The sequence below is a fragment of the Natator depressus genome, chromosome 1 (genome assembly GCF_965152275.1).
Source record: "Natator depressus isolate rNatDep1 chromosome 1, rNatDep2.hap1, whole genome shotgun sequence".
In the NCBI taxonomy this organism is placed as follows: Eukaryota; Metazoa; Chordata; order Testudines; family Cheloniidae; genus Natator; species Natator depressus.
The window spans coordinates 331,473,808-331,497,876 of NC_134234.1; the positions used below are offsets into that span (position 1 = coordinate 331,473,808).

The 24,069-nt window shown below is 47.7% G+C and overlaps 1 protein-coding gene across 2 annotated transcripts in view; it reads right to left on the bottom strand.

Annotated features, from left to right (window-relative positions):
* The window catches only part of ELAPOR2 (endosome-lysosome associated apoptosis and autophagy regulator family member 2), a 151,034-nt gene that overhangs the window by 64,112 nt on the left and 62,853 nt on the right, over window positions 1–24,069 (bottom strand). The gene's annotated exons all lie outside the window — the stretch shown is intronic.

The window sequence follows — 24,069 nt, forward strand, 5'->3', positions numbered from 1 at the left end:
TATCCCAGAATCCTTTTTCAGTGAAAAAATAAATATATGCCGTCATTAATAATCTGTTATTGGATGTTTTTAAGTTAATAGTGCCAGTATGGCTAATGTAAGCATGTATAGCTAAATATGGACAATTTGAACACAAGAACAGCCATATTCAGTCAGACCAAAGGTCCATCTAGCCCAGTAACTTGTCTTCTGACAGTGGCCAGTGCCAGGTGCTTCAGAGGTGGAACAAGCGAGCTCAGTGGTACCCCAGTACATCAGGTGGCACCCCGGAATGGGGGCAACCCATCACAATCATACCTTATTTGCATTTTAAAGAATATCTAACTAAAAGTAATACATTCTTATTGAAAATATCATGAATTTCACACTCTGCAATGATATATATATTCAATAAAACTAATTACTACCATGATTTATATCTCCACTATTAAAAAATATATAATTAGGCATCAATAGCCAAGTGGAGGAATTCCCAAGATATTTCACCCATGACCCCCAAACCATCCACTTTTGCTTTCTACCATCCCCAAGCCATGCATTCTTTCATGGGCAAATGGATTTTGCAAGCCCCATCCTATGTGATTGGTAAAGAACCATTTATGCTCATGGGGCCAGAGCCTCAGCTAATGTAAACTGGCACAAATCAATTCAAACCAGCCAAGGATGTAATGCATGATATTGTACATATGTACTGATGTTTATCTCACATCAGAAGAACCTGTTGGACTTAAAATACTTTGAAAAAAGAGTTGTACAGTAGCAGAAAGTACAGGTCATATCCAAATCCCAGCTAAGCCTGAATTTCAGGTTCCCACTCACGTATTTGACTCTCACACAGCATTCCTTTGCATAATCATCCTTGACTGGCAGGGCTAGAGGGAAAGATCAGTAGATAGGCCAAATTCTCCTCTCCGTAACTTTGGTACAACCTCCATGAATTTGAATGTATGATTTTCCAAACAAACCATTGTATTCATTCTAATACAGTCTTCATACTCATGAAATGGATAGGAATCTATTGAGGCCTCCAAGTAGGAAAGCATCCCTCTTCAGGAATGGTGCTTAACTTTAAACATGGGTTTAAGTCCCACTGAAACTGATTTCAATGGAATTTAAACACATGCTTAAAATTAAACACTTGCTCAAGGATTTTCCTGAACTGGGGCCTTATATTGTAAACTCTTTGAGGCAAAGAGTAACTTTGCATTTTGTGTGCATATAGAGAGTAGCACAATGGCACCCTTCATAAATATAAAGGGAAGGGTAAACACCTTTAAAATCCCTCCTGGCCAGAGGAAAAATCCTTTCACCTGTAAAGGGTTAAGAAGCTAGGATAACCTCGCTGGCACCTGACCAAAATGACCAATGAGGAGACAAGATACTTTCAAAAGCTGGGAGGAGGGAGAAAAACAAAGGGTCTGTGTGATGCTTTTGCCAGGGACAGAACAGGAATGGAGTCTTAGAACTTAGTAAGTAATCTAGCTAGATATGCGTTAGATTATGATTTCTTTAAATGGCTGAGAAATTAAGCTGTGCTGAATAAAATAGATATTCCTGTCTGTGTGTCTTTTTGTAACTTAAGGTTTTGCCTAGAGGGATTCTCTATGTTTTGAATCTAATTACCCTGTAAGGTATTTACCATCCTGATTTTACTGAGGTGATTCTTTTTTACTTTTTACTTCTATTAAAATCCTTCTTTTCAGAAACTGAATGCTTTTCCATTGTTCTTAAGATCCAAGGGTTTGGGTCTGTGGTCACCTATGCAAATTGGTGAGGATTTTTACCAAACCTTCCCCAGGAAGTGGGGTGCAAAGGTTGGGAGGATTTTGGGGGGAAAGATGTTTCCAAACAACGCTTTCCTAATAAAAATAAACCCAGATAAATGTTTGGTGGTGGCAGCGGAAGTCCAAGGGCAAAGGGTAAAATAGTTTGTACCTTGGGGAAGTTTTAACCTAAGCTGGTAAAAGTAAGCTTAGGAGGTTTTCATGCAGGTCCCCACAGCTGTACCCTAGAGTTCAGAGTGGGGAAGGAACCTTGACACACCCCGATCCCTGATTAGTCATGAAGGAGTTACAGCATCATTAATAAATAAATACTAATACTAATCTTTCCCTGTTTTGTTTTCTTGGCGTTTTCCTTGAAGAGTGTGAAGAGAAGCCATCAGGGAAAAACAGCAAGACATATCGTGGTGCTGTTTAAGCCTGTTATCCACTCCCAGAAATTTTTTTAATGTTTTTGTTTTGTTAAAAAAGAAATTGAGAATATTGCTGAACCACATATTCCAAATTTGTGAACTTCAAATAGGGGATCGGTATCCAAGAGAAATTCACTGCCATACTGACAGCACAGCAGGCATCAGAGCCTCCTGTTCAGCTTCTATTGGAGGTGACCAAAGATCCCTGCTTTAATGGAGTTAGTATTGTTCAATTCCTTATGCTCTGCTCATTTCAGATGAGGGGGAAGGGGAAAAAAAAAGACTGCAACCTTTTGAAAGAGGAACAGCCTGAATGACAAGGCAGACTGTTGTCCAGGAGGCTCAAGCTCATTATTGACCTTCACCACTAGAGACAAAGCCCAGAGTCATGTCCATCCCTCCCCATCAGGCCCGGATGGAGGCCACGCCCCCTCGCTGCTGTGTCTCTGTAAAGACCAGTGTAAAGGGGAATTAACAGCCTCTGAGGCCCTGAAGCTCTAGGCAGGGCGGAGCACCAACAGTCTTGGGGCTCAGGCCCTCAGGCAGGACAAAGCACCAAACAATCTAGGGCCTGCCATCTTGGCAGGCAGACAAATGCAGGCCTCTTGGCTTAAGATGGGCGAGGTGGCCACCCCAGGGGTGGGGCAGCAGCAGAGGGTGTGGGGACCTGGGCCCACCCTACTCCACAGGTCCCAGCCCAGGGCCCTAACCATGGTGGAAGGCTCTGCTACTGGGTCAGCGGGGATCCCACTACAACATGCTGACCAGTATTCTGCTCATACAACCAGATTATTGCCTGGTGTCCCTGGGGCTACTTCCTATGATCCTCTCGCTGGGTACCTTCTGTTCGTGGGGGTCCTCCGTCTCCCCAGGGTACATAGCTAGCGGCAGTCCCAGCAACTCTTCAGTGTCCTTGTCAACTGGCAGTCCCTTTAGAACCTCGGCGCTGCCGAGGTCCCCCTCAGGCGCAAGCCCCAGCAGTGGGCAGGAGGTGGCTGTCTCCTTCGCCAGCTCCAGCCCAACTGAGCTATAGGGCCCGTCTTTTATACTTTCTGTCCTGCCCCACTGTTTTTGGAGGGGTGGGATGGCTTGCGTGGCTCTACCCTCAGGGCTGGCCTTGTCCGCATCCTCCAGGCATGACAAGGAATCTGTATTTGCGTGTTCCCTCCCAGCACGATGCTGCACTGTAAATGCAAAAGGTTGGAGGATAAGGTACCACCACATCAGCCCTTCATTGGTGTCCTGAATGGTTTGTCGCCATTTTAGGGGTGCGTGGTCTGTCACTACAACGAAGGACCCGCCCAGGAGGTAATAATGGAGGGCTTCTACCATCCACTTAACCGCTAGGGCTTCTTTCCTAATCACCAAATAGTTACGTTCCCGGGGAACAGCCTCCAGATGATATAGAGGACTGGGTGTTCCTCCCCATTTGGACAACGAAGCCAAGGGTGAAGTCAGGGCTTTACAGTACCAGTTCTTGGCATAGGCGGTCCGTCAGTGTCCAAAAGGCCTCTTCACAGGTGGGGGACCAGCGTACCCATTGCGGGCTGTCCTTAGTGAGTAGCTCAGTCAAGGGTGCAGCACTTGTGGTGTAGCTGGGAATGAATCGGCGATAATACCCCACTAGTTGCCTCACCGGTTTTTTGGTGGTTGGGGCTGGGTGGTCCTGTATAGCCTGGACCTTCCTGACCTGGGGGCATGCCTTACCTTGCCTGAGGGTGTAACCGAGATAGGTGGTCTCTTGCTAACCAATCTGGCTCTTCTTACGGTTTGCAGTCAGCCCTGCCTCCTGGAGGGTCCTCAGGATGGCTGCCACCTGGTCTGGATGGTCTTCCCAGTGGTGACTGTAGATCACTATATTGTTCAGATAGGCCACGGCATACTCAACGTGGGGCTGCAGCAGATGGTCCATCAGACACTGGAAGGTCGTAGGGGCTCCATGAAGGCCGAAGGTCATCCTGGTAAACTGGTAGAGCCTGCAGAGTGTAGCAAAGGCTGTCTTTTTCTTCAACCCAGGTTCCAGTGGGATCTACCAGTAGCCCTTGGTCAGATCCAAGGTGTTGATGTAGCGGGCCTCTCCGAGTCTGTCAAGTAGCTCATCAATCCAGGGCATTGGATATGCATCGAATTTAGAGATAGTGTTGACCCTCCAGAAATCAATGCAGAACCAGAAAGTCCCATCTGGCTTGGGGACCAGCACTATGGGGCTGCACCACTCGCTCTGTGACTTCTCAGTTACCACTAGATCTGCCATTGCCTAGACCTCCTGCTCTATCACATCTCGCATTCGACGCGGGAGAGGTCTTGTCACCTCACGAGCCATTTCCCCTGGGTTGCTCTGGACAGTGTGCTGTCCAGTTAAGGCTGTGAAGGTTTTGGAAAAGGCCTCCAGCAGCAGCTTGGTCTGCTTCTGCTCCTCTTTTGTGGGGGTATCCCTGAGCAGGGGTTCTTCGCGCTCCGCCACCACAGTTACATTGCAGTTGCAGGGCATACCGTAAGAGCCCCTGGGTCCGGGACAGGGTTTGTTCCCAGGTCTCCCGCATTAAGTCGAGCAAACCCCAAAGCTGGTGACCGTACAGTAGCTCAAATTACGAGAATTTGGCGGAGGCTTGTGGCACCTCCCTAATGGCAAGCAGTAAGGGGGGGATCAGTTGATCCCAGTGGCACAAGTTCTTAGGTGGGAACTTCCAGAGCATTTCTTTAAGGGCCCGGTTGAACCAATCCATCCATCTGGGGGTGGTAGCTTGATGTCTGCAGCTTCTGGATCCCTAGGAGACCACAGACTTTGCAGAGCAGCTGGAAGGTGAAGTTTGTCCCCTGGTCCATAACGGTCTCCCGGAGTAACCCCACCCAGGTGAAGATCTTCAGGAGTTCAGCTGCGATGATCCATTCGGTGGCTTTCCTTAGGGAGATGGCCTCTGGAAAGCAGATAGCATAGTACATCACTACTAGAATGTAGCGGAAGAGGTCACGCTTTTGGTGAGTGGCCCCACCTGGTCCATCACAACCCTCTCAAAGGGCATCCCTACCACTGGCAAGGGAATCAGTGGGGCATTTTGTACCCACAGAGGCACTGCCAGTTGGCACTTTGGGCAGGAAGCACAGTAATCCTTGACGTCCCAGCATATGCTCTGCCAAAAGAACTGGGCCAAGACCCAGGCCAGGGTCTTCTCCTGTCCCAAATGGCCAGCCGCAGTGATGTCATGGGCTAATCTCAGTACTGCCCACCAGTGACACTAGGACACGACCAGCTGGGAATGAGGCTCATGGGTCTGAGGGTCTCAGTCGACCCGATACAGGTGCTCCTCTGTCAACTTAAACCATGGCCACTGGGCCGCTCACTGCAGATCCGTCGCCATCCTGTTGATATATGCTATCTGTTCATAGGCCCAGCTGAGGGTGGGGTCCTCTCTTTGGTCCCTACTGAAGTTGACTCCCGTGTCCAGCAGGGCTTCCCCGCCGTCCAACCGGGGTAGCTTTATCCTTCTGGGGTGTCAAAAGCCCCAGGTGGGGCTGAGGGGTCACCTGGGTTAGTCTTCCTGGGCCCCTCAACCTTGCCCTCAAGGGGGTCTCCCTTGAGAGCCATCTGCACCAGTGGGTCCCAGAGGCTCGCAGTTTGCAGAACCTGAGTGAATTCTGGCCCGTCTCATCTGAGAATGATGGCGTAGGCAGCTCCGGGGCAAACCCAGCCATCATTACCCAGGTCACTCCGTCCACAGTTAGCGGTACCAGGGCACTTAGATATGACTTCAAGTCCCCGTGGATACAAAGGAGTTGAATCTGGCCCAGTGCAAGTTCACTTGCCGAGGCAAGTCACTGATGCACTAGGGTTTGCCCACAGCCAGAGTCCAACAGGTCATGCACTTGTTTCCTGCCGAGGCCCATGGGGACAGTCACCTTAGCAGTAGGACACAAGCGGGCATGGACCTCTCCAGTGTAAACCTGGCCAAAGGAGAAGTCTGTGACTGGGCTCTGTCGCTGGAGGTGTCCAAATTGACCACAAGCAAAACAGGGACCAATCTCAGTGTGGCTGGCCCAGCACTTGGGGTTCTGCGAACAATCGGGTTCAGGGATTTCCCTCCTTTGCCGTGGCCTGCGGGTGTTCCACGGGACATTGGGACGGGTTGTGGCAGGTAGCTGCTGCTGCGTCCCTCATTGTGGCTCGAGTCTGTCCAGGCCACTGTCTTAGGGCTGGAGGGTCTTTCTGAGCCCAGGGGGCTCCACACTGTGGCTGCAGCTACAGGTGCTACTGGGGTCTCTGCGGCCAGAAAATCCTCCATTAGGCCGACCACCACCCTCAAGGTGGTGGGTTGATTTTGAAGGACCCAGGCTCTCCCTCAGGGTGGGAGAATGTGAATGAACTGCTCTACGAACACCTGCTTGGCTACTTCAGTAGTGGAGTGTCATTCGGGTTGGAACCACTGCCAGCAGGTGTCCTTGAGCTCCTGGGGCATGACCCAGGGTCGGGTCCCTGGCGGGTAGGTCTCCCCCCGGAACTGGCACCAAAAGGTGTCAGAAGTGATGTCTAGAGCATCAAGGATAGCCGGCTTTACTGCTCTGTAGTTGCAGGCCTCATCATTAGGGAGCCCGCAATAAGCAGCCTGGGCCACCCCCATTAGGTAGGGGGCCAAGAGTGTGGTCCATTTGTTCTGAGGTCATCCTGCCACCGAAGCAACCTGCTCAAAAGCTTTCAGGAAGGCTTCTGGGTCATCTTCAGGCCCCATCTTTGTGAGGTGTACCAGCATCTTGGTGGTTGTTGGGGTTGTCACTCCTCCAGGAGTAGGGCCAGAGGGGCTGGGAAGCAGGGTGGCCAGCTGCTGAAAGCATTGTTGCTGCTATTCCTGCTGCTGGGCCCCCACCTACCCGATCAACTGCTGCTCCTGGGCCCCAAGTTGCTGTACCTGTTGCTGTTGGAGCTAGACTGCCAGTTGCTGCAGCTGGCTCTCCACCCACCATTTTATAAACTTCTCCAATTCCATCATAGTCTCTTGGGTGGGCAGTGGCCTAGGAGCACGTGCAGGCCCCTTGTCTCAGGGGTTACCTGTGTTCTCCACCACACGTAGAGGGTCATGTCTGTCCCTGCCGGGTCAGGCCTAGAGGGAGGCCATGCTCCCTCACTACTGCGTCTCTGTAAAGACCGGCATAAAGGGGAATTAGCAGCAGCAGAGACCCAGGCCCTGACCCTCTAGGCAGGGCAGAGCACCAAACAGTCTAGGGGCTCAGGCCCTCAGGCAGGGAGGAGCACCAAAGAGTCTAGGGCCTGCCGTCTTGGCTCAGGCAGATGGCAGACAAATGCAGGCCTCTTGGCTTAAGGTGGGGAGGCTGCCACCCCAGGAGTGAGGTTGGCGGCAGTGGGTAGGGGGACCCGGGCCCACCCTACTCCACCAGGTCTCAGCCAAGGGCCCTAACAGTGGTGGAGGGCTCCACTATTGGGTCTGCAGGGATCCCTCCACAACACGCTGGCCAGTATTCTGGCCACACAACCGGACTATTGTCTGGTGTCCTTGGGCTACTTCCTATGATCCCCTCACTGGGTACCTTCAGTTTGTAGGGGTCCTCTGTCTCCCTGGGGTACACATCTAGCAGCAATCCCAGCAGCTCTTTGGCGTCCTTGTTGGCAGCTCTGACAGTCCCTTGGGGTCCTCAGTGCTGCAGAGGACCCCCTTGGGCACAAGCCCCAGCAGCGAGCAGGAGGCGGTTTTGCCAGCTCTGGCCCAACTGAGCTGTAGGGCCCGCCTTTTATACTTTCTGTCCCACCCCCCTGTTTTGGGCGGGGTGGGTGTGGCTTGCTAGGGGGTGGGTGGTGGTTCCTCCCATCAGGCCCGGAGGGAGGCCATGCCCCTTGCTACACCTACTCTAATTTTGTTTTGAAATTTGCTAGCTTATATCAGCCAGATATTACCTTACTCCACAGGAGGCTGCGCTTCCTGTCAAAACACATACATCTGCAAGCAAAACTAGCTCTGTGCAGGCCAGCTGCTTGCCAGGTTCAATTAGAGGCTGAATGTGGTTAATGGCAAAGTGAACCACTTTTGACATTGGAACAGCTGCATAACTTGAGTTTATTCCAGTCAGTACCGAGCAGCAATGCGGGGGGGGGAGGAATGGGATGGGAAGCGTATTGCTGTAGAAGCATCTGTGTGATGAGCAGAGCTATGGTCTCATTGCCTGCAGTCATTAACAACAAAGGAAAACGAAAAAAAGCCAACCTATTTTGAATCTAAGACACACGTGTCAACTGCAGAAGTTCCTTTTAAATCTATTGTCTCCAAGTCGGCTGTTATGCTTATGGGATTATTTTGATGGTGAGTGGGTTTTGACAGAACCTTTGGGGATTCTGTAGAGAAGATGTCCCCAAACTCTTGGTCCATGCGGCACCTGCGAGTGGTCCACAAAAAGATAACCAACTGGCTGTAGGGTGCTGGCTCTTCTTGTTCACAGCTGCTAAAAATTTCATTAAAATGCAGCTAAATGTACATTCAATCCTTTCCTGTTACTACTTGTTCATGTGAATTGCGGCAGTTGCCACAGCGATGTTACGTAACGATGAATGAGAGAGGTGGGTGATTGTGAAGAAAAAGGAGGTGTCCACAAGATGATCTCATTGTTAAAATGGGGGTAAAATTTTCCGAAGTGTCCAAGAGGCTTAGGAGCTTAATTCCCATTTTCAAAAGTGACAGGCATTTAGGAACATAATTGTGAACTTTCAATGTGACTTCGATGCCAAAAACAATGGGAGTTAGGGGCCTAAATACCTTTCAAAATCTGCCTCTCCCCCCACCCCCAAGTGCCTAGGAATTCAGCTCCAAAGTCAATTTGTTGCTTTTGAAAATTTTATCCATGGTTCACACTATGAAAATGTTTGGGCCTCCCTGCTTTGGAACATATTCTCCCTGGTATGGAAGGCCACTGGCAGCAGAGAGAGCTTCCATATATAGTTCAAGGATTAACTCTGTGTGTATACCTATATATACACACACACACACACACAACAGCTTACAAACGAATTAGATATCCAGAGACCACTTGCATCAGTTTATTGGAAGTATTACTAATACATACGACTAGGCATGAAGGTATCTAAAGGAGCTGTTTTCCCACCATGCCTATTCATGGGTATTTTAAATTAAGAAAATACTTTCAGTGGCAATTAGAAACGATGGGTCATATTGTGCTACCAGTTACACTTGTGTAAATCTGGAGTAGTTCCACTGAAACTACTGGAATTACTTCAGATTTACAGCAGTGTGAGAGCAGAATTCATTCAAACCAAGCAAAGGTGGTTATAGTTTGTAGAGCTTGCTAGTCTCAGGGATAAAAGGCGCTGGTATGTATTATTACATATCATCTCCCACTGCCCCACTGTGTCAAGCTATACTGCCAGGGCCTCCTTCTCTGCTGCCTTGCCCTTCAAGTAATTATATACATCTAGGCTAAGTGGATGCAAAGCACCACCAATTCCCTTTGGTAGCATTTTGTGCTCACTTTGCACAGGTATAAATGGCTATATGAGGAGAAAGTTAACAGAGATTCAGGCATGCAACAGTTACTTCTTACTAAAAGGTTTTTAGGGCCAAATTCCTCTCCTGTGCACCATCCATTGAAATCAGTGGATTTCAGGGTGGAATTTGGCCTTTAGTGACTCACACAGAAATGTAACATTGCTTTACTTTCTATGGTTAATGGAGGTTTGTTAATGAAAATGCCAAGTGTAAATCATTCCGAGACGCCAATGTAAATATTGCTATCGCTACTTTCTAGCATCCCAGATCTAAAACAAGCTTCATATATATGTTTTCATGTATTTAGGTAGAATCAAGATCAATCATTTTTATTGTGGGAACAGAACCATGAAAATGAGCGCCCTTGATCCTCCCTCACTTATCTCAATACAACATTCTGCTCCTTTCCTACTCTGCCCCATCCACTCCATCTACCCAAGGACCCCAGACTCCCAATCACTCTATCAGGGTTACATTAGTAAATTGAATCTTAAGGACATCAAATATTATAATAAAACAGAATTTACTAACATTACCCTGGTCTGTGTCATTTCTTTTATCCCTTCTCATCCTCTTCTTTCACCTCCCAATCTCATTCTCCTCTTACCTCTGTTCCAACTTTTCACTCTATAGTCATCCGCCATCCCTCATGGCCTCCTCCTTTTTTCTACCTCCTCTAGCCCTTCTGAATCTTTCTCCATCATTCCCTTTCTATCCTCTTTCCACATATCTCTCAGACTTTCTATTTCTACCCCTTCAAGACTTCCCATCAGCCCCTTTTCCCCAGCCATGACTTGCTTGTGCCTTGACTGAGTACGTGTTTCTCTATTGCCATCCTGTGTGGATTTCTGCCTTCCACTGGAGACCACGGGTAGCTCCCTCAACCTTGAATCCAACTATTAAAGACAGAACCCGATTCTTTTCTCACTTTACCAGATGATAACAATTGTAACAGTGAATGCCCAGAGTAACACCACTGAAGTCAATGGAGATTCTCTTCTCATTAAAACCAGTGTATCAGCCCAACCAACTTCTTTAGATCGCCCCAGTTCACTCTCATAGCATTCAAAGCTCGTTTGCCTGAGCTCCAGGTAGTAGTCTGGGGTTTCCCACTCTGCCTACAAACCCTCTGCTGAGTTGTCTCACCCTGGTGAGGCCAGAGGCTAAAACTGCAGCTCAGAAGAGGAGTGGTAGGTAACCATATGGCAGTAATATGCAGTTATCACTCAGCTCTTAATGGTTGTTGAGTGTGATTGTACAGATGTCAATGCACAAGCCTCCAGGAGAGGAGTGGGCAAGGCAACATAGTGTGAAAAGCAGATATTTTATTTTATTTAGAGCGGTCAACACAGTAGGGCTTCCTGGCAGTCTAGCTGGGATACTCCACACCACAAAAGGTCCAAACCAGAAGATACAAGAACCAATGTGAGGGAAGAGGGGGGAAAAGCACAAGAAAGTTAATAGAAAGCAGGACTTGTTGCTTTCTTATTAGTAATGTTTCCTATAACCTCCGTTTATTGATTCAGAATGTCTGATGTGAATAATGTATGTGAGGCTTCTGCAACAGAGTATGAGAAATTCCTGCTCGTTTTCTCCAGTAGTTATATTGGATGTGTTATCAGTGATTAGATTGACTCTTCATTTTAAAAGGATGCTGTCAGGCCTGTGATCACCTTGAAAACTAGTGTTATCTGGGAGGGAATGTCCTTCATATTATAGACATCACCTCCTCTTAAGAAAAGGAAGTGATACATCACTTTTACCCTGAGAAGTTATAAATGTAAGCAGAGTCAGGATGAGCTCTACCCTGACATCTGGTGGTGAGTTGTGGCGGATTGTGGAAAAGAACTTCAGGGGCTGATCCCATTTGCATAGGCACACCCACCCCACCTAGATGGTCACTTTGGCTGCTGTGGGATCCCCAGTCTCTGTTATTGGGGCAGGAAGAATAAATTGTTATCCTGATTATGTGAATCAAGGACAGTGGAACTGTACTTGGCCTTTTGTTATGATGGAGGGACTCGCCATCAACTAAGTAGCACTCGCTAGGCAAGGGACATGGGTTCCAAAACTCAGTGAATGGAGAGAGGTTGGGAATAGGCATTTGTACTTTGTGGTCTGGGTTCCCTTCTGAGGGCCCTAAGTGCTAACTGCCCCTCCTCTTCTTTCCACTGTGTAATAGCAGAGCTAATTTTGATTCCATTAGGAGTCTGGTTACAGATTGCAGAACTGAATTCACTTTGGGCCAATGGTGTACCAGCACTGGGGCTCCCCTACTATGAGATGAAATCACTAAAGAGCTGAAATCACTGAGTACTGTGTTAAATAGTAGGGGGCCTGAAGATATATTGGTGAGTGGCTTGCAGGCTGGCTCCCAGAGAGGAGCAGCTGGAGGAGCAGCTCGCTGGACAACTACTGAAGAGGAGCAGCTGGCGGTGAAGGCTGCTGCAGAAACCAATGGAGAGGTGGAGGAGTCAGTTGTCGGAGCATGTAAGGTGCCCCTTTACTCCCCTCCCCCCATTTCCACACAGGCTGGGGGGGTTAAAACTCTGCAGATGAACTTTTGAACTCTGGACTCACCAAGGACAGAGACAGAGACTTTTGAGTTGTTGGACTTTTGGGTTGCTGGACTTAAGAACCAAAGGGAAAGGACACGGCCCAATTTGCTTGGGGTGGGTTTTGGCTCATGGTTTGTGTTATGAATCCTGTTCGTGGTGTTTCCCCAACATAATGCCACATTGTTTCTCTCTGTTATTAAAAGGCTTTTGCTACACTCAGACTCTGTGCTTGCAAGAGGGGAAGTATTTCCTCTTAAGGCGCCCGGGGGGTGGTGGTATATATTTGTCCCAGGTCAGCGGGTGGGGGCTCGAGCCAGTTTTGCATTGTGTTATTGGAACGGAACCCCTAGATACTGAACCCGGCCCTTGTTGCTGCCAACTCTGATGGGCAGAAGGGTTACATAAAATATATTGACAGCTCCCCCAACTTATTTAGCACTCCCTTCTGCCTCCTCTTATAGTCTCCCTGTCTCTCACTCACATTTACATATTATCACCCCTCCTCTGAGTATTAGCAGATGTCAGGGCCTTGAGGTTGGCTTCATGCTGGAAGAGAAATTAGTAACTTGGAGACAGGTTGTTGGTTTTTAGTGTAACTTATTTACACCAGTCAGACCACAGAAGTGTTCACAAATGTCATGTGAGCAAACCCTCCTTTCAGAAATCTTAGTCTAAATGCCAATTCCTCCCAGAAAACAATTTTCACCACCCCCAGTAATTGACTCTAGCAGAGATGAAGGCAGAGAGTAAACTCTCTTTCTGTTTTGGAGAAGCTGCTGCAAAAAATCTACATCACAAAAACAACAAATACAGCATTATTTCAAAGACTGTACTCTGCTCACGTACTAAAAGAACTTGAAAGACTATTATAGAGACAAGATGGGTGAGGTAATATTTTTTATTAGACCCATCTCCACTCTCTAAGGGTATGTCTACACTACGGAATTAGGTCAAATTTATAGAAGTCGGTTTTTTAGAAATCGGTTTTATATATTCAAGTGTGTGTGTACCCACAGAAGTGCATTAAGTGCATTAACTCGGCGGAGTGCTTCCACAGTACCGAGGCTAGAGTCGACTTCCAGAGCGTTGCACTGTAGGTAGCTATCCCACAGTTCCCGCAGTCTCCGCTGCCCATTGGAATTCTGGGTTGAGATCCCAATGCCTGATGGGGCTGAAACATTGTCGCGGGTGGTTCTGGGTACATATCGTCAGTCCCCCCTTCCCTCCCTCCCTCCCTCCCTCTGTGAAAGCAAGGGCAGACAATCGTTTCGCGCCTTTTTTCCTGAGTTACCTGTGCGGACGCCATACCACCGCAAGCATGGAGCCCGCTCAGGTAACCGTCACCGTATGTCTCCTGGGTGCTGGCAGACGCGGTACTGCATTGCTACACAGTAGCAGCAACCCATTGCCTTCTGGCAGCAGACGGTACAGTACGACTGGTAGCCGTCCTCGTCGTGTCCGAGGTGTTCCTGGTCGCCTGTGTGAGGTCGATCAGGAGCGCCTGGGCAGACATGGGCGCAGGGACTAAATTTTTAGTGACGTGACCAGGTCATTCTCTTTAGTCCTGCAGTCAGTCATATTGAACTGTCTAATGGTGAGCAGGCAGGCAATACGGATTGCTAGCAGTCGTATTGTACCATCTTCTGCCGGGCAGGCAAGAGATGACGATGGCTAGCAATCGTATTGCACCATCTTCTGCCGGGCAGGCAAGAGATGAGGATGGCTAGCAGTCGTACTGTACCATCTTCTGCCGAGCAGCCATGAGATGTGGATGGCTTGCAGTCCTTCTGCACCGTCTGCTGCCAGCCAAAGATGTAAAAGATAGATGGAGTGGATCAAAACAAGAAATAGACCAGATTTGTTTTGTACTCATTTGCCTCCTCCCCTCTCTAGGGGACTCATTCCTCTAGGTCACACTGCAGTCACTCACAGAGAAGGTGCAGCGAGGTAAATCTAGCCATGTATCAATCAGAGGCCAGGCTAACCTCCTTGTTCCAATAAGAACAATAACTTAGGTGCACCATTTCTTATTGGAACCCTCCGCGAAGTCCTGCCTGAACTACTCCTTGATGTAAAGCCACCCCCTTTGTGGATTTTAGCCTCCTGAAGCCAACTCTGTAAGCCGTGTCGTCAGTCGCCCCTCCCTCCGTCAGAGCAACGGCAGACAATCGTTCCGCGCCTTTTTTCTGTGCGGACGCCATACCAAGGCAAGCATGGAGTCCGCTCAGCTCACTTTGGCAATTAGGAGCACATTAAACACCACACGCATTATCCAGCAGTATATGCAGCACCAGAACCTGGCAAAGCGCTACCGGGCGAGGAGGCGACGTCAGCGCGGTCACATGAGTGATCAGGACATGGACACAGATTTCTCTGAAAGCATGGGCCCTGCCAATGCATGCATCATGGTGCTAATGGGGCAGGTTCATGCTGTGGAACACCGATTCTGGGCTCGGGAAACAAGCACAGACTGGTGGGACCGCATAGTGTTGCAGGTCTGGGACGATTCCCAGTGGCTGCGAAACTTTCGCATGCGTAAGGGCACTTTCATGGAACTTTGTGACTTGCTTTCCCCTGCCCTGAAGCGCATGAATACCAAGATGAGAGCAGCCCTCACAGTTGAGAAGCGAGTGGCGATAGCCCTGTGGAAGCTTGCGACGCCAGACAGCTACCGGTCAGTTGGGAATCAATTTGGAGTGGGCAAATCTACTGTGGGGGCTGCTGTGATGCAAGTAGCCCATGCAATCAAAGATCTGCTGATATCAAGGGTAGTGACCTTGGGAAATGTGCAGGTCATAGTGGATGGCTTTGCTGCAATGGGATTCCCTAACTGTGGTGGGGCCATAGACGGAACCCATATCCCTATCTTGGCACCGGAGCACCAAGCCGGCGAGTACATAAACCTCAAGGGGTACTTTTCAATAGTGCTGCAAGCTCTGGTGGATCACAAGGGACGTTTCACCAACATCAACGTGGGATGGCCGGGAAAGGTACATGACGCTCGCATCTTCAGGAACTCTGATCTGTTTCAAAAGCTTCAAGAAGGGACTTTATTCCCAGACCAGAAAATAACTGTTGGTGATGTTGAAATGCCTATAGTTATCCTTGGGGACCCAGCCTACCCCTTAATGCCATGGCTCATGAAGCCGTACACAGGCAGCCTGGACAGTAGTCAGGAGCTGTTCAACTACAGGCTGAGCAAGTGCAGAATGGTGGTAGAATGTGCATTTGGACGTTTAAAGGCGCGCTGGCGCAGTTTACTGACTCGCTTAGACCTCAGCGAAACCAATATTCCCACTGTTATTACTGCTTGCTGTGTGCTCCACAATATCTGTGAGAGTAAGGGGGAGACGTTTATGGCGGGGTGGGAGGTTGAGGCAAATCGCCTGGCTGCTGGTTACGCGCAGCCAGACACCAGGGCGGTTAGAAGAGCACAGGAGGGCGCGGTACGCATCAGAGAGGCTTTGAAAACCAGTTTCATGACTGGCCAGGCTACGGTGTGAAAGTTCTCTTTGTTTCTCCTTGATGAAACCCCCCGCCCCTTGGTTCACTCTACTTCCCTGTAAGCTAACCACCCTCCCCTCCTCCCTTCGATCACCGCTTGCAGAGGCAATAAAGTCATTGTTGCTTCACATTCATGCATTCTTTATTCATTCATCACACAAATAGGGGGATGACTACCAAGGTAGCCCAGGAGGGGTGGTGGAGGAGGGAAGGAAAATGCCACACAGCACTTTAAAAGTTTACAACTTTAAAATTTATTGAATGACAGCCTTCTTTTTTTTGGGCAATCCTCTGTGGTGGAGTGACTGGTTGGCCGGAGGCCCCCCCACCGCGTTCTTGGGTGTCTGGGTGTGGAGGCTATGGAACTTGGGGAGGAGGGCGGTTGGTTACACAGGGGCTGTAGTGGCAGTCTGTGCTCCAGCTGCCTTTGCTGCAGCTCAACCATACACTGGAGCATACTGGTTTGGTCCTCCAGCAGCCTCAGCATTGAATCCTGCCTCCTCTCATCACGCTGCCGCCACATTCGAGCTTCAGCCCTCTCTTCAGCCCGCCACTTACTCTCTTCAGCCCGCCACCTCTCCTCCTGGTCATTTTGTGCTTTCCTGCAGTCTGACATTATTTGCCTCCACGCATTCGTCTGTGCTCTGTCAGTGTGGGAGGACAGCATGAGCTCGGAGAACATTTCATCTCGAGTGTGTTTTTTTTTCTTTCTAATCTTCACTAGCCTCTGGGAAGGAGAAGATCCTGTGATCATTGAAACACATGCAGCTGGTGGAGAAAAAAAAAGGGACAGCGGTATTTAAAAAGACACATTTTATAAAACACTGGCTACACTCTTTCAGGGTAAACCTTGCTGTTAACATTACATACATAGCACATGTGCTTTCGTTACAAGGTCGCATTTTGCCTCCCCCCACTGCGTGGCTCCCCCCTCCCTGTGGCTAACAGCGGGGAACATTTCTGTTCAGCCGCAGGCAAACAGCCCAGCAGGAATGGGCTCCTCTGAGTGTCCCCTGAAGAAAAGCACCCTATTTCAACCAGGTGACCATGGATTATATCTCACTCTCCTGAGGATAACACAGAGAGATAAAGAACGGATGTTGCTTGAACGCCAGCAAACATACACTGCAATGCTTTGTTGTACAATGATTCCCGAGTACGTGTTACTGTCCTGGAGTGGTAAAGTGTCCTACCATGAAGGACGCAATAAGTCTGCCCTCCCCAGAAACCTTTTGCAAAGGCTTTGGGAGTATATCCAGGAGAGCCGCGAATGCCAGGGCAAAGTAATCCTTTCACGTGCTTGCTTTTAAACCATGTATAGTATTTTAAAAGGTACACTCACCGGAGGTCCCTTCTCCGCCTGCTGGGTCCAGGAGGCAGCCTTGGGTGGGTTCAGGGGGTACTGGCTCCAGGTCCAGGGTGAGAAACAGTTCCTGGCTGTCGGGAAAACCGGTTTCTCCGCTTGCTTGCTGTGAGCTATCTACAACCTCGTCGTCGTCGTCATCATCTTCTTCGTCCCCAAAACCTGCTTCCGTATTGCCTCCATCTCCATTGAAGGAGTCAAACAACACGGCTGGGGTAGTGGTGGCTGAACCCCCTAAAATGGCATGCAGCTCATCATAGAAGCGGCATGTTTGGGGCTCTGACCCGGAGCGGCCGTTCGCCTCTCTGGTTTTCTGGTAGGCTTGCCTCAGCTCCTTCAGTTTCACGCGGCACTGCTTCGGGTCCCTGTTATGGCCTCTGTCCTTCATGCCCTGGGAGATTTTGACAAAGGTTTTGGCATTTCGAAAACTGGAACGGAGTTCTGATAGCACGGATTCCTCTCCCCATACAGCGATCAGATCCCGTACCTCCCGTTCGGTCCATGCTGGAGCTCTTTTGCGATTCTGAGACTCCATCATGGTCACCTCTGCTGATGAGCTCTGCATGGTCACCTGCAGCTTGCCACGCTGGCCAAACAGGAAATGAGATTCAAAAGTTCGCGGTTCTTTTCCTGTCTACCTGGCCAGTGCATCTGAGTTGAGAGCGCTGTCCAGAGCGGTCAAAATGGAGCACTCTGGGATAGCTCCTGGAGGCCAATACAGTCGAATTGTGTCCACAGTACCCCAAATTCGACCCGGCAAGGCCGATTTAAGTGCTAATCCACTTGTCAGGGGTGGAGTAAGGAAATCGATTTTAAGAGCCCTTTAAGTCGAAATAAAGGGCTTCATCGTGTGGACGGGTGCAGGTTTACATCGATTTAATGCTGCTAAATTCGACCTAAAGTCCTAGTGTAGACCAGGGCTAATATCCTGGGACCAACAGGGCTACAAAACACTGCATATGACATTGAAAGAATATGTGTAACAGCACCCTCTGGTGACTCCTCAGATAACAAGATATATTAGCAAAAAGAAAAGGAGCACTTGTGGCACCTTGGAGACTAACAAATTTATTTGAGTCTCTAAGGTGCCACAAGTCCTCCTTTTCTTTTTGCGAATACAGACTAACACGGCTGCTACTCTGAAACCTGTCAACATATATTAGGGAATGTTAGGGGGAAAAGGCCCATGTAAACACAGCTTTGAACCCCAGTCCAGAAAAGCATCCTTATTCAGGGCAGCATTTCAACACATGAAGTCAGTGGGACTCAGTGCATATGCTTGCAGTTAAAAAAAATGCATGAATGCTGCCCTAGCTAGAGATGGAGTTAAGCACGTGCTTATGGTGCTTTTCTGAATTAGGGCCTGAGAAAGCAAATCTTCCTTTTTAGTTAGTGCAACAGATTTTCCTTAGAAAGCAGATAAAACCCTCTCACAGGCAAGACAGAGAGAGAGAGAGAGAGAGAGAGACTGCAACGGCCCAGTCCTGCAGCCTGTATTTATTAAAGTAATCCCTAAACAAATAGCCCCTTCGAAGTAAATGGGATTTCTTGAATCACTAAGTACTTCCCATGCAAGTGAGGGTTGCAGGACTGGGCCACTGAATTATTTCTGTTCATCTCTTTCAACAGTTAAGAGAAAAAAATCTAGCAAGTCAGGGGCCAAACCTATGTGTTAAGCGACCTTCAGTTCCCACTGACTTCAATGGGAGCTGCCTGTGCTCATCCTCAGGTCCAGATTCTGATACCTTTACTCATGCTGAGTGGCACTTTACTCCCTGAGCAGTTCCTCTGAGGTCAGTGGGACTATGAGTGGAGACAGGAACCAGCAGGTAAGAGAGTAAGTGATCAGCTCCAGAGGAGGTGGAATGAAAGGGCATGTCCCTTCAGTACATTTTTAGTGAATAATCTCAAAATATCAATTTCCTACAATCCAGGAAGCATATTTTAAAATATGGATACCAAAAAGCATGTGTACTTGTGTGCATGTATTTACGTGTACATGTACACACATACCTCATCTCTAGAAGACATGGTGATTAAACAGGAGCAGTCATTAACATCTTTTCTACAGAACTGCCCCCAGCTGCACTGGTGATATCAAAGATGAAAAATATTGGGGGAACAAAGCCAGTGAAGTCAAAGCCTAATGCTGGAGAGCCAAGAGAGGGAGTGTGAATGGATATGCCTTATTCTAAGAGCTTTGCCAATTCCATTGGTGGTGCTTATTCGAAGAAGTAAGCAAGGTAATCGTGAGAGACCCAAGGAAGAGTTTTATGTAGCCTGAAAGCCTCTCTCTCTCACCAACAGAGGTTGGACCACTAAAAGATATTACGTCACCCACCTTGCCTCGCTAATATCCTAGAACTGACAGGGCTAAAACAACGCTGCCAAAAAGTTACCCTGTTCATTTCAAGGTCCAGTAGTGAGAGCAGAAAACAAAATCAGCAAGTGTCAAATGGAGAAAGGTGAAAAAAGTATATTGATTTCTTATGATTCACACATTTGCTTCAAGGGACCTAAACTCTGAACCTCTTTAAAAGGTGTGAGAAGTAATTCCTATATCTGAGCAGCGGCCATGCAGTAAACACTTGGTTATGTCGTTATTTAATAAACTTAAATTTAAATATTTAAATAAATTTTTTTGCTTAGTAGAGGGTAAAAATATGAGAAACTATTAAAACTACTAAAAGCAATTTTCTATTCTTTTTCAACCAACATTTGCACAGTCTAAGGGCTTGTCTACAGTGGCACTTTACAACGCTGCAACTGTCTCGTTCAGGGGTGTGAAAAAACACCCCCCTGAGCACTGCAAGTTTCAGTGCTGTAAAGTGCCAGTGTAGACAGTGCACCAGCACTGGTAGCTATTCCCCTCATGGAGTGCCGCGGCAGCGCTTTAATGTTGCTAGTGTAGACATGCCCTGAGAATAAACTCCAGATAAACCTCTGAGACTGGCAGAAATGCAAATTTTCAGAATGCAAACAATTTGTCCACAGGAATATAAAACCAATGAAAAGTCCGGTTGGCCGCAGTGGGGCAGGCAGGCTTCCTACCCGACTCTGCATGGCTCCCAGGAAGCAGCCAGCATGTTCCTCCGGTTCCTAAGCAGAGGGAAGGCCAGGAGGGCTCCGTGCGCAGCCCCTGTCCGCAGGCGTCACCCCAAGCACCGGCTCTGCAGCTCCCATTGGCCGCACCCCCAGTCGGAGCCCTTACCCCCTCACACACCCCAACCCCCAGCCCCCACCCTCACCCTGAACTCATTTCTGGCCCCACCCTGGAGCCCACAACTGCAGCCCAGACCCCGTACCTCCTCCCACACAACCAACCCCTTGCCCCAGCCAGGAACCCCCCTCCCAAACTGCAAACCCCTCATGCCCCCAGCCCGGAGCCCCCCCCAACCCTAAACCCCTCATCCCCAGGCCCACCCGAGAGCCTGTACCCCCAGCTGGAGCCCTCACTCCCTCCCACACCCCAACCCCCTACCCCAGCCCAGAGCCACCTCCTGCACTCTGAGCCCCATGCTGCTCCCTGAACTTCTCATCTCCGGCCCCACAGTAGAGCCTGCACCCCCAGCTGGAGCCCTCACTCACCCCAACCCCCTGCCCCAGCCCGGTGAAAATGAGCAAGTGAGCAAGGATGGGAGACATCAAGTGACGGAGGGAGGGGGTATGGAGTGAGCCGGGGCTGGGGCCTCAGACAAGGGGCAGGGTAGAGGCGGGACCTTGGGGAAGGGTTAGGAAAGGGGGCAGGGCAAGGGTGTTCGGTCTTCTGCAATTAGAAAGTTGGCAACCCTAACAACAGATCAGGCCAAATTCTGCTCTCAGGTCACAATTCAACAAGATTCTTAATCATGCGCCTAACTTTAAAGAGGGGCTAAAGACCCATTTAATTAAATGGAGCGAGGCACATGCTCAAACAACTTGCTGAATGCAGGCCTCAGAACTGAATCATACAATTGACTTCAGTGGAGTTATTTCAGCCTTTCTGGGGTTAAGTGAGCACAGAATTTGGCCCAATTTGTCAACAACTTCAGTGGACTGCACTCCATCAAATTCTTCTCTGTTATTAGGTCCACAATCAATTTTTTTTTCTATTGTCTAAGTTAAGTCACTTAAACAATTAACATTGTTTGTGCACCACATATTTTTTTTTAAAAGAAGAAACCCAGCTCATTGTAAGTGGCCTTTGGATGCTAGCTGTGACCGGGGACTTTACTAAACTTTGCCTCTGAAGCTTGTCCTATGGCCCTTGCAGTATGACACAGTCAAAGGGATATGCAAGGGACTCCACAAAATGGCAGGAAGGAGCCTAAATGTCAATGTGCTGGCCCAGCATAGGGCAGAAGCTAAAATGCCAGGTGCAATCATGCTAATGTTACCCCCGTTTCATTCTGTTTTCTGTTGTTGAGCCAAAAATCTCATGGCAGTAATTACAGCCGCTGCTTCTACTTGCTCTGAGTTGATATGGAAACATTCCCAGACAAGGTGGAAGTATGGAGCCTTGAGTGGCGCAAATAAGTAGTTGCTATTTCAGCACACTAGTGGGGTGCAGGAAGTGATTAACCGTGTTCAATAGTTGTTTTGAAGCTGTGTGTTTATTAAGGGCAGACGTTCCTGAATGTACACACATGCCCCCCTTAGTTAGAAGCTGGAAGCTCCTTGCCAATCAGTAGCGAGTTCAATCAGGGGTACAAAACTGTCAGCCATTTGAGCACCAGTCAGATCCAGCCCTGCCCTGCAGAGAGAAGATAGGGCTGCCATGGATAACCAGACTGAATCCGTAGGCTGGATCTCAATACAGTTTCCTGTAATTTTACAAAACTCATTGGGATTGAGAAAACACCGTAAAGGAGGAATCGCAGACTGGAGGCCAGATGTCTTTGTGAGCTATATTACATCATTGAATCAAAGACACCATGCCAGCCTATAGTAATGGTCAGTTTTTTCTTATTCAAAGTTGTGTTTGTGCTCAATATCATGGATGCTAAAACAGTTGGTTATGTGATACAACTAAATGATTTATCTTGTTGTAAATGGGTGAGCCTATGTGATAGCAGAAGATCTCTGGTTATCAAAAGTCCCAATATCTGCACATTTTTGTGAGATTTAAAAAATATATATATATATATATATATATATATATATATATATATATATATATATATATATATATATAGGGCTTAGGCCCTGTGTTATATTCTTCATTTTAAAGGAACATTAAAAAAACGCTAGTTAGTGATGTTAGTTTAGCTAGGCTGCATTGTAACTGCTGTGCTGTAACAGTTTATCTATGATAAAGACTGGTACTGGATTCCTAAGAAGAAAAACGAAGTGAACACCATTATAATTTCCACTTTTAGTATTTAAAAGGTTCTTATAGAAAATCCAGCTGTAGTTTCTCACGAAGATATGAATTCCAGGTCTCTGCAAATACTTTAAGTCAGAGGAGTTCTGTAGCACAGAATTGGTAAGCATTTTGACTTAGCTCCCCTCTATGTAGGTTACACTAACTTTGTAGAATGTCCAGAAAGACACAGCATGAGTTTCTCCTACTTACAGTATTTTTTGGACAGGCCTTGGGAAAGAATAGCACTAGACCGGTGTGAAGAGAGGGGTCATACCTATCTAAAAGCCATTGATTATTTTTCTAGATGTGTTGAAATTCTATTTACAGACTCATAGAAATATAGGACTGGAAGGGACCTCGAGAGGTCATCTAGTCCAGTCCCCTGCACTCAGGCAGGACCAAGTAAATGCAGACCTTCCCTGACAGGTGTTTGTCTAACCTGTTCTTTAAAACTTCCAGGATAGGGATTCCACAACCTCCCTTGGAAATCTATTCCAGAATTTAACTATCCTTATCCTTACAGGATGCGAGTCTGAGAGGTGCCAAATCTAAGAAGTCTTTAGCCATCAGAATTCAGTCAGAAGTTTATCAAAGTTAAAACAGGAGACCTACCACAGAGAAAAGCAAATGAACACAAAAACTGGACAATACCAGCTGTTCTCACTGAACGGAGCGGCATCCTGAGATCCTATAAAGCTGAGACTGATTGAAGTACTCAGTAATGGAATATAGGGGAAAACAAGTGGCATATCCAGCTGGTTCCCAACCTGGTTGAGTTACTGTGTGATCCTAGCAGCAATGCTCCAGGAGGGAGATAATCCAGTGGAGAAGAGTCCTAAATGCATTAAACAGGAGCATGCACAGAAGCGTGAGCTACAGAGCTGTGGTTGCCTAAGTGGTGCTGTGACAGACTCATATAATCTCTAGATCAGCACAGAGGGGAACGTGTACCACATACTCACCTGTGGGTTACACACAGTAAAAGACAGTCCCTGTCCTACAGTCTAAATAAACAAGACAGGATGGGAAGGGAAACAAAAGCAGTGAGAGGGGGAAATGACTTATTCAAGGTAACATAAGAGGTCAGTGGGAGAGCTAGAAATCAGGGTGGATAAAAATCAATGATTTTTAAAAAATAATTTAAAAAATTGGATTTTTTTTCTTTATATTGGATTTTTTTGATAAAATGCTTTTTGAGGAAAAAACTTATCTAAAGATAGTTTTAATTAAGATACATTATAACTCAAAGATATCTCATCATGGAATAGGGATTTTAAATTTTAATTCCATATTATGAGACAATATATTCATGTAATGTTTAAGAAAAGTTTTGTAAATGAGTTCCAATAGTTCATGGATTAGGGACCCAATCTTATGGGGTTCCAGGGGCTTCTGTATAGATTATTTAGGTTAATCTTTCTATCTACCCAATGGGACTCAGTGTTCAGTCTAGAAGATACCATCAGAGATGCTTAGTTTTGCAGTTCTCAAACTGTGGATTTGTGTCTCCAGAGGTAACATGCTTGTTAACAGCAAAAATATTTTAAAATAAATAAATAATATATAGAGGTGAGAAATAACAAACCTCAACTCTATTGTCCCTC